The 17,225-nt window shown below is 44.0% G+C and overlaps 2 long non-coding RNA genes across 2 annotated transcripts; both read right to left on the bottom strand.

Annotated features, from left to right (window-relative positions):
- Window positions 1-452: 452 nt before the first annotated feature.
- LOC135229517 (uncharacterized) lies at window positions 453-10,825 on the bottom strand. Its single transcript, XR_010320206.1, has 2 exons — window positions 6,738-10,825; window positions 453-527 (listed from the first exon to the last, which is right to left on the bottom strand). It is a non-coding gene; the product is annotated as an uncharacterized LOC135229517 (long non-coding RNA).
- A 2,011-nt stretch (window positions 10,826-12,836) lies between these two features.
- On the bottom strand, window positions 12,837-16,375 carry LOC135229518 (uncharacterized). The gene is made up of 2 exons (XR_010320207.1): window positions 16,017-16,375; window positions 12,837-12,911 (listed from the first exon to the last, which is right to left on the bottom strand). It is a non-coding gene; the product is annotated as an uncharacterized LOC135229518 (long non-coding RNA).
- Window positions 16,376-17,225: the final 850 nt, after the last annotated feature.

Here is a 17,225-nt window from a genome sequence, read left to right as displayed (position 1 = left end):
ACCAAACCTAACCATGACCAGAACCGCAAGGCCTAACCGGAACCCTCACCCAAACCCTAACCCTAAACTACACCTCTAACCCCTAATGCCTTATCATAACGGTAATCCTAACCCTAACCAACCCTAACCCTAAAACTAACCCTCACCCCAACCACAAAGCCTAACACAACCATGACCCTAACCCTAAACGTAACACTAAACTTAACCCTAACCTTAAATCTAACCCTAACCCTAAAACTGAACACAACCCCTGAACGTAACCCTAACCCTGAACATAACCTTAACACTAACCTGAAAACAAGCCCAAACCTTAGCCATAACCCTAACCCTCACCCTATCTTAAACTTCACCCTATCCCTAACCTAAAACTCACCCTGACTTTAACCCTAACCCTCCCCATAAACCTAACCCTCACCTTAACCTTGGCCCACCTGTAACCCGAAACCTAACCCTTACAATAACTCTGACCCTAATCCTCGCCCTAAACCTAATTCTAATTCTAACCCTGACCCTAACCCTAACCTAACCTCAACCCTATCTTTAAGCCTACCATAAACTTCAACCTAACCCTAACCCTTAACCTTAACTCTAACCCTAACCCTAGCCCTAACCCTAACCTGAACGGTAACACTTACCCAGAACCCTCACCTTAACTGTAAATGTAACTCTAACTCTTACCCTAACCCTAAACTTAACCCTAATTATAACCTTAACCTAAACCTAACTGAAACAGTAACCCTTAACCCTAACTCTAATCCTAATCCTTAGCCTAAAACTAACCTTAACCCTAAACCTAACCCTAACCACTGACCCTAACTCTATCCCTAACCCTGAGCCGAACCCTCACCCTTAACCAGAATTTCACCCTAAAGCATAACGCTAAGCGTACCCTCACTTCATTCAAACCCGAACCCTAAGCAAAACTAACACTAACACTACACGTAACCCTAACCCTAAACCTAACCCTAACCCTGACTCTGACCTGAAGCCAAACCCCTAACCCCAACCCTCTCGCTTCACATAAACTTCTCTGTAACCCTAGCCCTAAAACTAAACGTAACACTAAATCTCCCCTAACCCTGACCGTACCATAAACGTAACCCTAACTCTAAACTCAAAACTAACCCTGACCCTAACCCTAACTCTAACCCTAATCCTAACCCTAAAACTTACCCTACACACTCAGCTTCAATGGAAACCTAGCACTAACCCTCATCTTACCATCTAAACCTAACCTCAACCCTTAACCTAACCCTACCTATAACCTTCACCTAGCCCTAAACCTAAACATGACTTAACCCTAACACTAACCCTAACCCTAAATCTAAACCTAACCTTAACCCTACACTTAATCCTAACCTAAGCTCTAACCCTAACCCCTAACGCTAACCCTAAGCTCAACCCTCACCCTTCAATTAAACTTTACCCCAGCTGTAGCCCTAACCCTAAGCCGAACCCTAAACCTGACCCTAACATTAACCCAAACACCTAACCCTAACCCTAAGCCTAATCCTAAACCTAACCCTAACCTTAACCCAAATGCCTAACCCTAACCCTAACCCTCATCCTTAACCTAAACTTCACCCTAAACCTAAGGCTAACCCTAACCCTGAAAGTAAAGCTAACCCTTAACTATCCCCTGACTCTAGCCCTGACCCTAAACCTAATGCTAACCCTAGCCCTAACAGTAACACCCTAAAACATCAGCTTAATGGAAACTTAACACTAACCCTCCCATGAACCCCTAACCCTAACCCTACCCCGCATCCTACACCTAACCCAGACCTAAACCTAACCCTTTCTCTAACCCTAAATTAACCCTAACCTTAACTCTACCCTAACCCTAACAACAACTCTGAACCTGACCATAACCATCATCCTAAACCCTAGCACTAACTCCAACTCTAAATCTAACCCTAAGCTAGCCCTACCCTTTACCGTAAACCTAGCCTTAACCCTAACCTTACCCCTACCCAAACCCTAACGCTATACCTAACCCGAACACTAACCTTAACCCTACTCTAACCTTAAGCCTAACCCTGACTATTAACTGAAACTTCACCCTAACCCTAAGCCTAACTCTAACTCTAACCCTAACCATAACAATTACCCTAAACCCTCGCCTTAACTGTAAACCTAACCCTAACCCTCACCCTAATCCTTAACCGTATCCCCAACCCTAAACCTGACGCTATCCCCAAACTTATCCCTAACTCTAACCCTAATACGAACAGTAACCCAAATCTAACCCTAACCCTAATATTAAACCTAAACTTAAATCTACCCTAACCATAAACCTAACCCTAACACCCTAAACCTAACGTCTAACACCGTCTATAATCCTAACCCTTACCATAACCCTCACCCTTAACCTAAACTTCACACTAACCCTAAACCTAACCTAACGCTGACCCTAGACATAACGCCTAACCCTCACCGAACCCTAAACCTATCCTTAACACTAACCTGCACACAAACCCAAACCCTAGCCCTCACCATAAAAATAACCCTCACCCTATCCTGAACTTCATCCAAACACTAACCATAACCTTAACCCTAAACCTAGACCTAACCCAAACCCTAACCTTAAACCTAACTCTAAGAATAACGCTAGTCCATCTGTAACCCTAAACCGAACACTTACAATAGCCCTGAACCTAACCCTAAAATAATCCTAATCCTAACCCTAGACCTAATCCTAACCCTACCCCTAACCCTGACCCTAAATAGAACACTAAGTCTAACCCTCAACATGGACCTAAACCTAATTCTTACCCTACACCTAACCCTAATCCTAAACCAAACCCTAACTCTGACTATAACCCTAATCGTAACAATTACCCTAAACCCTCACCTTAACTGGAAAACTAACCGTAACCCGCACCCTAAATCCTAACCGTATCCCACAACCCTAACCCTAATGCTATCCCTAACCCTAACCCTAACATTAACCTGAAACCCCTGAGCCCTAATGATAAACCTAACCCTAACACAAACCCTAACCCTAACACCAAAGCCTAGCAAAAACCTTAACACTAACTCTCACCCTAACTCTAACACTAACCCGAAACCGAATCATGCACCTAACCCCAAGCCTAAACCAAACCTAACCATGACCAGAACCGCAAGGCCTAACCGGAACCCTCACCCAAACCCTAACCCTAAACTACACCTCTAACCCCTAACGCCTTATCATAACGGTAATCCTAACCCTAACCAACCCTAACCCTAAAACTAACCCTCACCCCAACCACAAAGCCTAACACAACCATGACCCTAACCCTAAACGTAACACTAAACTTAACCCTAACCTTAAATCTAACCCTAACCCTAAAACTGAACACAACCCCTGAACGTAACCCTAACCCTGAACATAACCTTAACACTAACCTGAAAACAAGCCCAAACCTTAGCCATAACCCTAACCCTCACCCTATCTTAAACTTCACCCTATCCCTAACCTAAAACTCACCCTGACTTTAACCCTAACCCTCCCCATAAACCTAACCCTCACCTTAACCTTGGCCCACCTGTAACCCGAAACCTAACCCTTACAATAACTCTGACCCTAATCCTCGCCCTAAACCTAATTCTAATTCTAACCCTGACCCTGACCCTAACCCTAACCTAACCTCAACCTTATCTTTAAGCCTACCATAAACTTAAACCTAACCCTAACTCTTAACCTTAACTCTAACCCTAACCCTAGCCCTAACCCTAACCTGAACGGTAACACTTACCCAGAACCCTCACCTTAACTGTAAATGTAACTCTAACTCTTACCCTAACCCTAAACTTAACCCTAATTATAACCTTAACCTAAACCTAACTGAAACAGTAACCCTTAACCCTAACTCTAATCCTAATCCTTAGCCTAAAACTAACCTTAACCCTAAACCTAACCCTAACCACTGACCCTAACTCTAACCCTAACCCTGAGCCGAACCCTCACCCTTAACCAGAATTTCACCCTAAAGCATAACGCTAAGCGTACCCTCACTTCATTCAAACCCGAACCCTAAGCAAAACTAACACTAACACTACACGTAACCCTAACCCTAAACCTAACCCTAACCCTGACTCTGACCTGAAGCCAAACCCCTAACCCCAACCCTCTCGCTTCACATAAACTTCTCTGTAACCCTAGCCCTAAAACTAAACGTAACACTAAATCTCCCCTAACCCTGACCGTACCATAAACGTAACCCTAACTCTAAACTCAAAACTAACCCTGACCCTAACCCTAACTCTAACCCTAATCCTAACCCTAAAACTTACCCTACACACTCAGCTTCAATGGAAACCTAGCACTAACCCTCATCTTACCATCTAAACCTAACCTCAACCCTTAACCTAACCCTATCTATAACCTTCACCTAGCCCTAAACCTAAACATGACTTAACCCTAACACTAACCCTAACCCTAAATCTAAACCTAACCTTAACCCTACACTTAATCCTAACCTAAGCTCTAACCCTAACCCCTAACGCTAACCCTAAGCTCAACCCTCACCCTTCAATTAAACTTTACCCCAGCTGTAGCCCTAACCCTAAGCCGAACCCTAAACCTGACCCTAACATTAACCCAAACACCTAACCCTAACCCTAAGCCTAATCCTAAACCTAACCCTAACCTTAACCCAAATGCCTAACCCTAACCCTAACCCTCATCCTTAACCTAAACTTCACCCTAAACCTAAGGCTAACCCTAACCCTGAAAGTAAAGCTAACCCTTAACTATCCCCTGACTCTAGCCCTGACCCTAAACCTAATGCTAACCCTAGCCCTAACAGTAACACCCTAAAACATCAGCTTAATGGAAACTTAACACTAACCCTCCCATGAACCCCTAACCCTAACCCTACCCCGCATCCTACACCTAACCCAGACCTAAACCTAACCCTTTCTCTAACCCTAAATTAACCCTAACCTTAACTCTACCCTAACCCTAACAACAACTCTGAACCTGACCATAACCATCATCCTAAACCCTAGCACTAACTCCAACTCTAAATCTAACCCTAAGCTAGCCCTACCCTTTACCGTAAACCTAGCCTTAACCCTAACCTTACCCCTACCCAAACCCTAACGCTATACCTAACCCGAACACTAACCTTAACCCTACTCTAACCTTAAGCCTAACCCTGACTATTAACTGAAACTTCACCCTAACCCTAAGCCTAACTCTAACTCTAACCCTAACCATAACAATTACCCTAAACCCTCGCCTTAACTGTAAACCTAACCCTAACCCTCACCCTAATCCTTAACCGTATCCCCAACCCTAAACCTGACGCTATCCCCAAACTTATCCCTAACTCTAACCCTAATACGAACAGTAACCCAAATCTAACCCTAACCCTAATATTAAACCTAAACTTAAATCTACCCTAACCATAAACCTAACCCTAACACCCTAAACCTAACGTCTAACACCGTCTATAATCCTAACCCTTACCATAACCCTCACCCTTAACCTAAACTTCACACTAACCCTAAACCTAACCTAACGCTGACCCTAGACATAACGCCTAACCCTCACCGAACCCTAAACCTATCCTTAACACTAACCTGCACACAAACCCAAACCCTAGCCCTCACCATAAAAATAACCCTCACCCTATCCTGAACTTCATCCAAACACTAACCATAACCTTAACCCTAAACCTAGACCTAACCCAAACCCTAACCTTAAACCTAACTCTAAGAATAACGCTAGTCCATCTGTAACCCTAAACCGAACACTTACAATAGCCCTGAACCTAACCCTAAAATAATCCTAATCCTAACCCTAGACCTAATCCTAACCCTACCCCTAACCCTGACCCTAAATAGAACACTAAGTCTAACCCTCAACATGGACCTAAACCTAATTCTTACCCTACACCTAACCCTAATCCTAAACCAAACCCTAACTCTGACTATAACCCTAATCGTAACAATTACCCTAAACCCTCACCTTAACTGGAAAACTAACCGTAACCCGCACCCTAAATCCTAACCGTATCCCACAACCCTAACCCTAATGCTATCCCTAACCCTAACCCTAACATTAACCTGAAACCCCTGAGCCCTAATGATAAACCTAACCCTAACACAAACCCTAACCCTAACACCAAAGCCTAGCAAAAACCTTAACACTAACTCTCACCCTAACTCTAACACTAACCCGAAACCGAATCATGCACCTAACCCCAAGCCTAAACCAAACCTAACCATGACCAGAACCGCAAGGCCTAACCGGAACCCTCACCCAAACCCTAACCCTAAACTACACCTCTAACCCCTAACGCCTTATCATAACGGTAATCCTAACCCTAACCAACCCTAACCCTAAAACTAACCCTCACCCCAACCACAAAGCCTAACACAACCATGACCCTAACCCTAAACGTAACACTAAACTTAACCCTAACCTTAAATCTAACCCTAACCCTAAAACTGAACACAACCCCTGAACGTAACCCTAACCCTGAACATAACCTTAACACTAACCTGAAAACAAGCCCAAACCTTAGCCATAACCCTAACCCTCACCCTATCTTAAACTTCACCCTATCCCTAACCTAAAACTCACCCTGACTTTAACCCTAACCCTCCCCATAAACCTAACCCTCACCTTAACCTTGGCCCACCTGTAACCCGAAACCTAACCCTTACAATAACTCTGACCCTAATCCTCGCCCTAAACCTAATTCTAATTCTAACCCTGACCCTGACCCTAACCCTAACCTAACCTCAACCCTATCTTTAAGCCTACCATAAACTTAAACCTAACCCTAACTCTTAACCTTAACTCTAACCCTAACCCTAGCCCTAACCCTAACCTGAACGGTAACACTTACCCAGAACCCTCACCTTAACTGTAAATGTAACTCTAACTCTTACCCTAACCCTAAACTTAACCCTAATTATAACCTTAACCTAAACCTAACTGAAACAGTAACCCTTAACCCTAACTCTAATCCTAATCCTTAGCCTAAAACTAACCTTAACCCTAAACCTAACCCTAACCACTGACCCTAACTCTAACCCTAACCCTGAGCCGAACCCTCACCCTTAACCAGAATTTCACCCTAAAGCATAACGCTAAGCGTACCCTCACTTCATTCAAACCCGAACCCTAAGCAAAACTAACACTAACACTACACGTAACCCTAACCCTAAACCTAACCCTAACCCTGACTCTGACCTGAAGCCAAACCCCTAACCCCAACCCTCTCGCTTCACATAAACTTCTCTGTAACCCTAGCCCTAAAACTAAACGTAACACTAAATCTCCCCTAACCCTGACCGTACCATAAACGTAACCCTAACTCTAAACTCAAAACTAACCCTGACCCTAACCCTAACTCTAACCCTAATCCTAACCCTAAAACTTACCCTACACACTCAGCTTCAATGGAAACCTAGCACTAACCCTCATCTTACCATCTAAACCTAACCTCAACCCTTAACCTAACCCTATCTATAACCTTCACCTAGCCCTAAACCTAAACATGACTTAACCCTAACACTAACCCTAACCCTAAATCTAAACCTAACCTTAACCCTACACTTAATCCTAACCTAAGCTCTAACCCTAACCCCTAACGCTAACCCTAAGCTCAACCCTCACCCTTCAATTAAACTTTACCCCAGCTGTAGCCCTAACCCTAAGCCGAACCCTAAACCTGACCCTAACATTAACCCAAACACCTAACCCTAACCCTAAGCCTAATCCTAAACCTAACCCTAACCTTAACCCAAATGCCTAACCCTAACCCTAACCCTCATCCTTAACCTAAACTTCACCCTAAACCTAAGGCTAACCCTAACCCTGAAAGTAAAGCTAACCCTTAACTATCCCCTGACTCTAGCCCTGACCCTAAACCTAATGCTAACCCTAGCCCTAACAGTAACACCCTAAAACATCAGCTTAATGGAAACTTAACACTAACCCTCCCATGAACCCCTAACCCTAACCCTACCCCGCATCCTACACCTAACCCAGACCTAAACCTAACCCTTTCTCTAACCCTAAATTAACCCTAACCTTAACTCTACCCTAACCCTAACAACAACTCTGAACCTGACCATAACCATCATCCTAAACCCTAGCACTAACTCCAACTCTAAATCTAACCCTAAGCTAGCCCTACCCTTTACCGTAAACCTAGCCTTAACCCTAACCTTACCCCTACCCAAACCCTAACGCTATACCTAACCCGAACACTAACCTTAACCCTACTCTAACCTTAAGCCTAACCCTGACTATTAACTGAAACTTCACCCTAACCCTAAGCCTAACTCTAACTCTAACCCTAACCATAACAATTACCCTAAACCCTCGCCTTAACTGTAAACCTAACCCTAACCCTCACCCTAATCCTTAACCGTATCCCCAACCCTAAACCTGACGCTATCCCCAAACTTATCCCTAACTCTAACCCTAATACGAACAGTAACCCAAATCTAACCCTAACCCTAATATTAAACCTAAACTTAAATCTACCCTAACCATAAACCTAACCCTAACACCCTAAACCTAACGTCTAACACCGTCTATAATCCTAACCCTTACCATAACCCTCACCCTTAACCTAAACTTCACACTAACCCTAAAGCTAACCTAACGCTGACCCTAGACATAACGCCTAACCCTCACCGAACCCTAAACCTATCCTTAACACTAACCTGCACACAAACCCAAACCCTAGCCCTCACCATAAAAATAACCCTCACCCTATCCTGAACTTCATCCAAACACTAACCATAACCTTAACCCTAAACCTAGACCTAACCCAAACCCTAACCTTAAACCTAACTCTAAGAATAACGCTAGTCCATCTGTAACCCTAAACCGAACACTTACAATAGCCCTGAACCTAACCCTAAAATAATCCTAATCCTAACCCTAGACCTAATCCTAACCCTACCCCTAACCCTGACCCTAAATAGAACACTAAGTCTAACCCTCAACATGGACCTAAACCTAATTCTTACCCTACACCTAACCCTAATCCTAAACCAAACCCTAACTCTGACTATAACCCTAATCGTAACAATTACCCTAAACCCTCACCTTAACTGGAAAACTAACCGTAACCCGCACCCTAAATCCTAACCGTATCCCACAACCCTAACCCTAATGCTATCCCTAACCCTAACCCTAACATTAACCTGAAACCCCTGAGCCCTAATGATAAACCTAACCCTAACACAAACCCTAACCCTAACACCAAAGCCTAGCAAAAACCTTAACACTAACTCTCACCCTAACTCTAACACTAACCCGAAACCGAATCATGCACCTAACCCCAAGCCTAAACCAAACCTAACCATGACCAGAACCGCAAGGCCTAACCGGAACCCTCACCCAAACCCTAACCCTAAACTACACCTCTAACCCCTAACGCCTTATCATAACGGTAATCCTAACCCTAACCAACCCTAACCCTAAAACTAACCCTCACCCCAACCACAAAGCCTAACACAACCATGACCCTAACCCTAAACGTAACACTAAACTTAACCCTAACCTTAAATCTAACCCTAACCCTAAAACTGAACACAACCCCTGAACGTAACCCTAACCCTGAACATAACCTTAACACTAACCTGAAAACAAGCCCAAACCTTAGCCATAACCCTAACCCTCACCCTATCTTAAACTTCACCCTATCCCTAACCTAAAACTCACCCTGACTTTAACCCTAACCCTCCCCATAAACCTAACCCTCACCTTAACCTTGGCCCACCTGTAACCCGAAACCTAACCCTTACAATAACTCTGACCCTAATCCTCGCCCTAAACCTAATTCTAATTCTAACCCTGACCCTGACCCTAACCCTAACCTAACCTCAACCCTATCTTTAAGCCTACCATAAACTTCAACCTAACCCTAACCCTTAACCTTAACTCTAACCCTAACCCTAGCCCTAACCCTAACCTTAACGGTAACACTTACCCAGAACCCTCACCTTAACTGTAAATGTAACTCTAACTCTTACCCTAACCCTAAACTTAACCCTAATTATAACCTTAACCTAAACCTAACTGAAACAGTAACCCTTAACCCTAACTCTAATCCTAATCCTTAGCCTAAAACTAACCTTAACCCTAACCTAACCCTAACCACTGACCCTAACTCTAACCCTAACCCTGAGCCGAACCCTCACCCTTAACCAGAATTTCACCCTAAAGCATAACGCTAAGCGTACCCTCACTTCATTCAAACCCGAACCCTAAGCAAAACTAACACTAACACTACACGTAACCCTAACCCTAAACCTAACCCTAACCCTGACTCTGACCTGAAGCCAAACCCCTAACCCCAACCCTCTCGCTTCACATAAACTTCTCTGTAACCCTAGCCCTAAAACTAAACGTAACACTAATCTCCCCTAACCCTGACCGTACCATAAACGTAACCCTAACTCTAAACTCAAAACTAACCCTGACCCTAACCCTAACTCTAACCCTAATCCTACCCTAAAACTTACCCTACACACTCAGCTTCAATGGAAACCTAGCACTAACCCTCATCTTACCATCTAAACCTAACCTCAACCCTTAACCTAACCCTACCTATAACCTTCACCTAGCCCTAAACCTAAACATGACTTAACCCTAACACTAACCCTAACCCTAAATCTAAACCTAACCTTAACCCTACACTTAATCCTAACCTAAGCTCTAACCCTAACCCCTAACGCTAACCCTAAGCTCAACCCTCACCCTTCAATTAAACTTTACCCCAGCTGTAGCCCTAACCCTAAGCCGAACTCTAAACCTGACCCTAACATTAACCCAAACACCTAACCCTAACCCTAAGCCTAATCCTAACCTAACCCTAACCTTAACCCAAATGCCTAACCCTAACCCCTAACCCTCATCCTTAACCTAAACTTCACCCTAAACCTAAGGCTAACCCTAACCCTGAAAGTAAAGCTAACCCTTAACTATCCCTGACTCTAGCCCTGACCCTAAACCTAATGCTAACCCTAGCCCTAACAGTAACACCCTAAAACATCAGCTTAATGGAAACTTAACACTAACCCTCCCATGAACCCCTAACCCTAACCCTACCCCGCATCCTACACCTAACCCAGACCTAAACCTAACCCTTTCTCTAACCCTAAATTAACCCTAACCTTAACTCTACCCTAACCCTAACAACAACTCTGAACCTGACCATAACCATCATCCTAAACCCTAGCACTAACTCCAACTCTAAATCTAACCCTAAGCTAGCCCTACCCTTTACCGTAACCTAGCTTAACCCTAACCTTACCACTACCCAAACCCTAACCCGCTATACCTAACCCGAACACTAACCTTAACCCTACTCTAACCTTAAGCCTAACCCTGACTATTAACTGAAACTTCACCCTAACCCTAAGCTAACTCTAACTCTAACCCTAACCCTAACAATTACCCTAACCTCGCCTTAACTGTAACCTAACCCTAACCCTCACCCTAACCTTAACCGTATCCAACCCTAACCTGACGCTATCGCCCAAACTATCCTAACCCTAAACCCTAATACGAACAGTAACCCCAATCTAACCCTAACCCTAATATTAAACCTAACTTAAATCTACCCTAACCATAAACCTAACCCTAACACCCTAAACCTAACGTCTAACACCGTCTATAATCCTAACCCTTACCATAACCCTCACCCTTAACCTAAACTTCACACTAACCCTAAACCTAACCTAACGCTGACCCTAGACATAACGCCTAACCTCCACCGACCCTAACCTTCCTTAACACTACCTGCACACACCAACCCAACCCTAGCCCTCACCATAAAAAACCCTCACCCTATCCTGAACTTCATCCAAACACTAACCATAACCTTAACCCCTAACCTAGACCTAACCCCAAACCCTAACCTTAAACCTAACTCTAAGAATAACGCTAGTCCATCTGTAACCTAAACCGAACACTTACAATAGCCCTGAACCTAACCCTAAAACTAATCCTAATCCTAACCCTAGACCTAATCCTAACCCTACCCCTAACCCTGAACCCTAAATAGAACACTAAGTCTAACCCTCAACATGGACCTAAACCCTAATCTTACCCTACACCTAACCCTAATCCTAAACCAACCTAACTCTGCTATACCCTAACGTAATACCCTAAACCCTCACCTAACTGGAAACAACCGTAACCCGCACCCTAAATCCTAACCGATCCCACACCCTAACCCTAATGCTATCCCTAACCCTAACCCTAACATTACCTGAAACCCCTGAGCCCTAATGATAACCTAACCCTAACCACCTAACCCTAACACCAAAGCCTAGCAAAAACCTTAACACTAACTCTCACCCTAACTCTAACACTAACCCGAACCGAATTCACCTGAACCCACCTAACCCCAGCCTAACCACCAACCATGACCAGAACCGCAAGGCCTAACCGGAACCCTCACCCAAACCCTAACCCTAAACTACACCTCTAACCCCTAACGCCTTATCCGTACTCCTAACCAACCCCCTAACCAACCCTAACCCTAAAACTAACCCTCACCCCAACCACAAAGCCTAACACAACCATGACCCTAACCCTAAACGTAACCTAAACTAACCCTAACCCTAACCTAAATCTAACCCTAACCCTAAAACTGAACACAACCCCTTGAACGTAACCCTAACCCTGAACATAACCTTAACACTAACCTGAAAACAAGCCCAAAACCTTAGCCATAACCCTAACCCTCACCCCTATCTTAAACTTCACCCTATCCCTAACCTAAAACTCACCCTGACTTTAACCCTAACCCCTCCCCATAAACCTAACCCTACTTAACCTGGCCCACCCTTAACCCGAAACCTAACCCTTACAATAACTCTGACCCTAATCCTCGCCCTAAACCTAATTCTAATTCTAACCCTGACCCTAACCCTAACCTAACCTCAACCCTATCTTTAAGCCTACCATAAACTTCAACCTAACCCTAACCCTTAACCTTAACTCTAACCCTAACCCCTAGCCCTAACCCTAACCTGAACGGTAACACTTACCCAGAACCCCTCACCTTAAACTGTAAATGTAACTCTAACTCTTACCCTAACCCTAAACTTAACCCTAATTATAACCTTAACCTAAACCTAACTGAAACAGTAACCCTTAACCCTAACTCTAATCCTAATCCTTAGCCTAAAACTACCTTAACCCTAAACCTAACCCTAACCACTGACCCTAACTCTAACCCTAACCCTGAGCCGAACCCTCACCCTTAACCAGAATTTCACCCTAAAGCATAACGCTAAGCGTACCCTCACTTCATTCAAACCCGAACCCTAAGCAAAACTAACACTAACACTACACGTAACCCTAACCCTAAACCTAACCCTAACCCTGACTCTGACCTGAACCCAAACCCCTAACCCCAACCCTCTCGCTTCACATAAACTTCTCTGTAACCCTAGCCCTAAAACTAAACGTACACACTAAATCTCCCCTAACCCTGACCGTACCATAAACGTAACCCTAACTCTAAACTCAAAACTAACCCTGACCCTAACCCTAACTCTAACCCTAATCCTAACCCTAAAACTTACCCTACACACTCAGCTTCAATGGAAACCTAGCACTAACCCTCATCTTACCATCTAAACCTAACCTCAACCCTTAACCTAACCCTACCTATAACCTTCACCTAGCCCTAAACCTAAACATGACTTAACCCTAACACTAACCCTAACCCTAAATCTAAACCTAACCTTAACCCTACACTTAATCCTAACCTAAGCTCTAACCCTAACCCCTAACGCTAACCCTAAGCTCAACCCTCACCCTTCAATTAAACTTTACCCCAGCTGTAGCCCTAACCCTAAGCCGAACCCTAAACCTGACCCTAACATTAACCCAAACACCTAACCCTAACCCTAAGCCTAATCCTAAACCTAACCCTAACCTTAACCCAAATGCCTAACCCTAACCCTAACCCTCATCCTTAACCTAAACTTCACCCTAAACCTAAGGCTAACCCTAACCCTGAAAGTAAAGCTAACCCTTAACTATCCCCTGACTCTAGCCCTGACCCTAAACCTAATGCTAACCCTAGCCCTAACAGTAACACCCTAAAACATCAGCTTAATGGAAACTTAACACTAACCCTCCCATGAACCCCTAACCCTAACCCTACCCCGCATCCTACACCTAACCCAGACCTAAACCTAACCCTTTCTCTAACCCTAAATTAACCCTAACCTTAACTCTACCCTAACCCTGAACAACAACTCTGAACCTGACCATAACCATCATCCTAAACCCTAGCACTAACTCCAACTCTAAATCTAACCCTAAGCTAGCCCTACCCTTTACCGTAAACCTAGCCTTAACCCTGAACCTTACCCTACCCAAACCCTAACGCTATACCTAACCCGAACACTAACCTTAACCCTACTCTAACCTTAAGCCTAACCTGACTATTAACTGAAACTTCACCCTAACCCTAAGCCTAACTCTAACTCTAACCCTAACCATAACAATGACCCTAAACCCTCGCCTTAACTGTAAACCTAACCCTAACCCTCACCCTAATCCTTAACCGTATCCCCAACCCTAAACCTAACGCTATCCCCAAACTTATCCCTAACCCTAACCCTAATACGAACAGTAACCCAAATCTAACCCTAACCCTAATATTAAACCTAAACTTAAATCTACCCTAACCATAAACCTAACCCTAACACCCTAAACCTAACGTCTAACACCGTCTATAATCCTAACCCTTACCATAACCCTCACCCTTAACCTAAACTTCACACTAACCCTAAACCTAACCTAACGCTGACCCTAGACATAAAGCCTAACCCTCACCGAACCCTAAACCTATCCTTAACACTAACCTGCACACAAACCCAAACCCTAGCCCTCACCATAAAAATAACCCTCACCCTATCCTGAACTTCATCCAAACACTAACCATAACCTTAACCCTAAACCTAGACCTAACCCAAACCCTAACCTTAAACCTAACTCTAAGAATAACGCTAGTCCATCTGTAACCCTAAACCGAACACTTACAATAGCCCTGAACCTAACCCTAAAATAATCCTAATCCTAACCCTAGACCTAATCCTAACCCTACCCCTAACCCTGACCCTAAATAGAACACTAAGTCTAACCCTCAACATGGACCTAAACCTAATTCTTACCCTACACCTAACCCTAATCCTAAACCAAACCCTAACTCTGACTATAACCCTAATCGTAACAATTACCCTAAACCCTCACCTTAACTGCAAAACTACCGTAACCCGCACCCTAAATCCTAACCGTATCCCACAACCCTAACCCTAATGCTATCCCTAACCCTAACCCTAACATTAACCTGAAACCCCTGAGCCCTAATGATAAACCTAACCCTAACACAAACCCTAACCCTAACACCAAAGCCTAGCAAAAACCTTAACACTAACTCTCAACCCTAACTCTAACACTAACCCGAAACCGAATCATGCACCTAACCCCAAGCCTAAACAAACCCTAACCAATGACCAGAACCGCAAGGCCTAACCGGAACCCTCACCCAAACCCTAACCCTAAACTACACCTCTAACCCCTAACGCCTTATCATAACGGTAATCCTAACCCTAACCAACCCTAACCCTAAAACTAACCCTCACCCCAACCACAAAGCCTAACACAACCATGACCCTAACCCTAAACGTAACACTAAACTTAACCCTAACCTTAAATCTAACCCTAACCCTAAAACTGAACACAACCCCTGAACGTAACCCTAACCCTGAACATAACCTTAACACTAACCTGAAAACAAGCCCAAACCTTAGCCATAACCCTAACCCTCACCCTATCTTAAACTTCACCCCTATCCCTAACCTAAAACTCACCCTGACTTTAACCCTAACCCTCCCCATAAACCTAACCCTCACCTTAACCTTGGCCCACCTGTAACCCGAAACCTAACCCTTACAATAACTCTGACCCTAATCCTCGCCCTAAACCTAATTCTAATTCTAACCCCTGACCCTAACCCTAACCTAACCTCAACCCTATCTTTAAGCCTACCATAAACTTAAACCTAACCCTAACTCTTAACCTTAACTCTAACCCTAACCCTAGCCCTAACCCTAACCTTAACGGTAACACTTACCCAGAACCCTCACCTTAACTGTAAATGTAACTCTAACTCTTACCCTAACCCTAAACTTAACCCTAATTATAACCTTAACCTAAACCTAACTGAAACAGTAACCCTTAACCCTAACTCTAATCCTAATCCTTAGCCTAAAACTAACCTTAACCCTAAACCTAACCCTAACCACTGACCCTAACTCTAACCCTAACCCTGAGCCGAACCCTCACCCTTAACCAGAATTTCACCCTAAAGCATAACGCTAAGCGTACCCCTCACTTCATTCAAACCCGAACCCTAAGCAAAACTAACACTAACACTACACGTAACCCTAACCCTAAACCTAACCCTACCCTGACTCTGACCTGAACCAAACCCCTAACCCCAACCCTCTCGCTTCACATAAACTTCTCTGTAACCCTAGCCCTAAAACTGAACGTAACACTAAATCTCCCTAACCCTGACCGTACCATAAACGTAACCCTAACTCTAAACTCAAAACTAACCTGACCCTAACCCTAACTCTAACCCTAATCCTAACCCCTAAAACTTACCCTACACACTCAGCTTCAATGGAAACCTAGCACTAACCCTCATCTTACCATCTAAACCTAACCTCAACCCTTAACCTAACCCTACCTATAACCTTCACCTAGCCTAAACCTAAACATGACTTAACCCTAACACTAACCCTAACCCTAAATCTAAACCTAACCTTAACCCTACACTTAATCCTAACCTAAGCTCTAACCCTAACCCCTAACGCTAACCCTAAGCTCAACCCTCACCCTTCAATTAAACTTTACCCAGCTGTAGCCCTAACCCTAAGCCGAACCCTAAACCTGACCCTAACATTAACCCAAACACCTAACCCTAACCCTAAGCCTAATCCTAAACCTAACCCTAACCTTAACCCAAATGCCCTAACCCTAACCCTAACCCCTCATCCTTAACCTAACTTCACCCTAAACCTAAGGCTAACCCTAACCCTGAAAGTAAAGCTAAGCCTTAACTATCCCCTGACTCTAGCCCTGACCCTAAACCTAATGCTAACCCTAGCCCTAACAGTAACACCCTAAAACATCAGCTTAATGGAAACTTAACACTAACCCTCCCATG

This window comes from Loxodonta africana, unplaced genomic scaffold (assembly GCF_030014295.1).
Source record: "Loxodonta africana isolate mLoxAfr1 unplaced genomic scaffold, mLoxAfr1.hap2 scaffold_33, whole genome shotgun sequence".
Lineage (NCBI taxonomy): Eukaryota > Metazoa > Chordata > Mammalia > Proboscidea > Elephantidae > Loxodonta > Loxodonta africana.
This window is presented reverse-complemented; position numbering and strand designations above follow the sequence as displayed.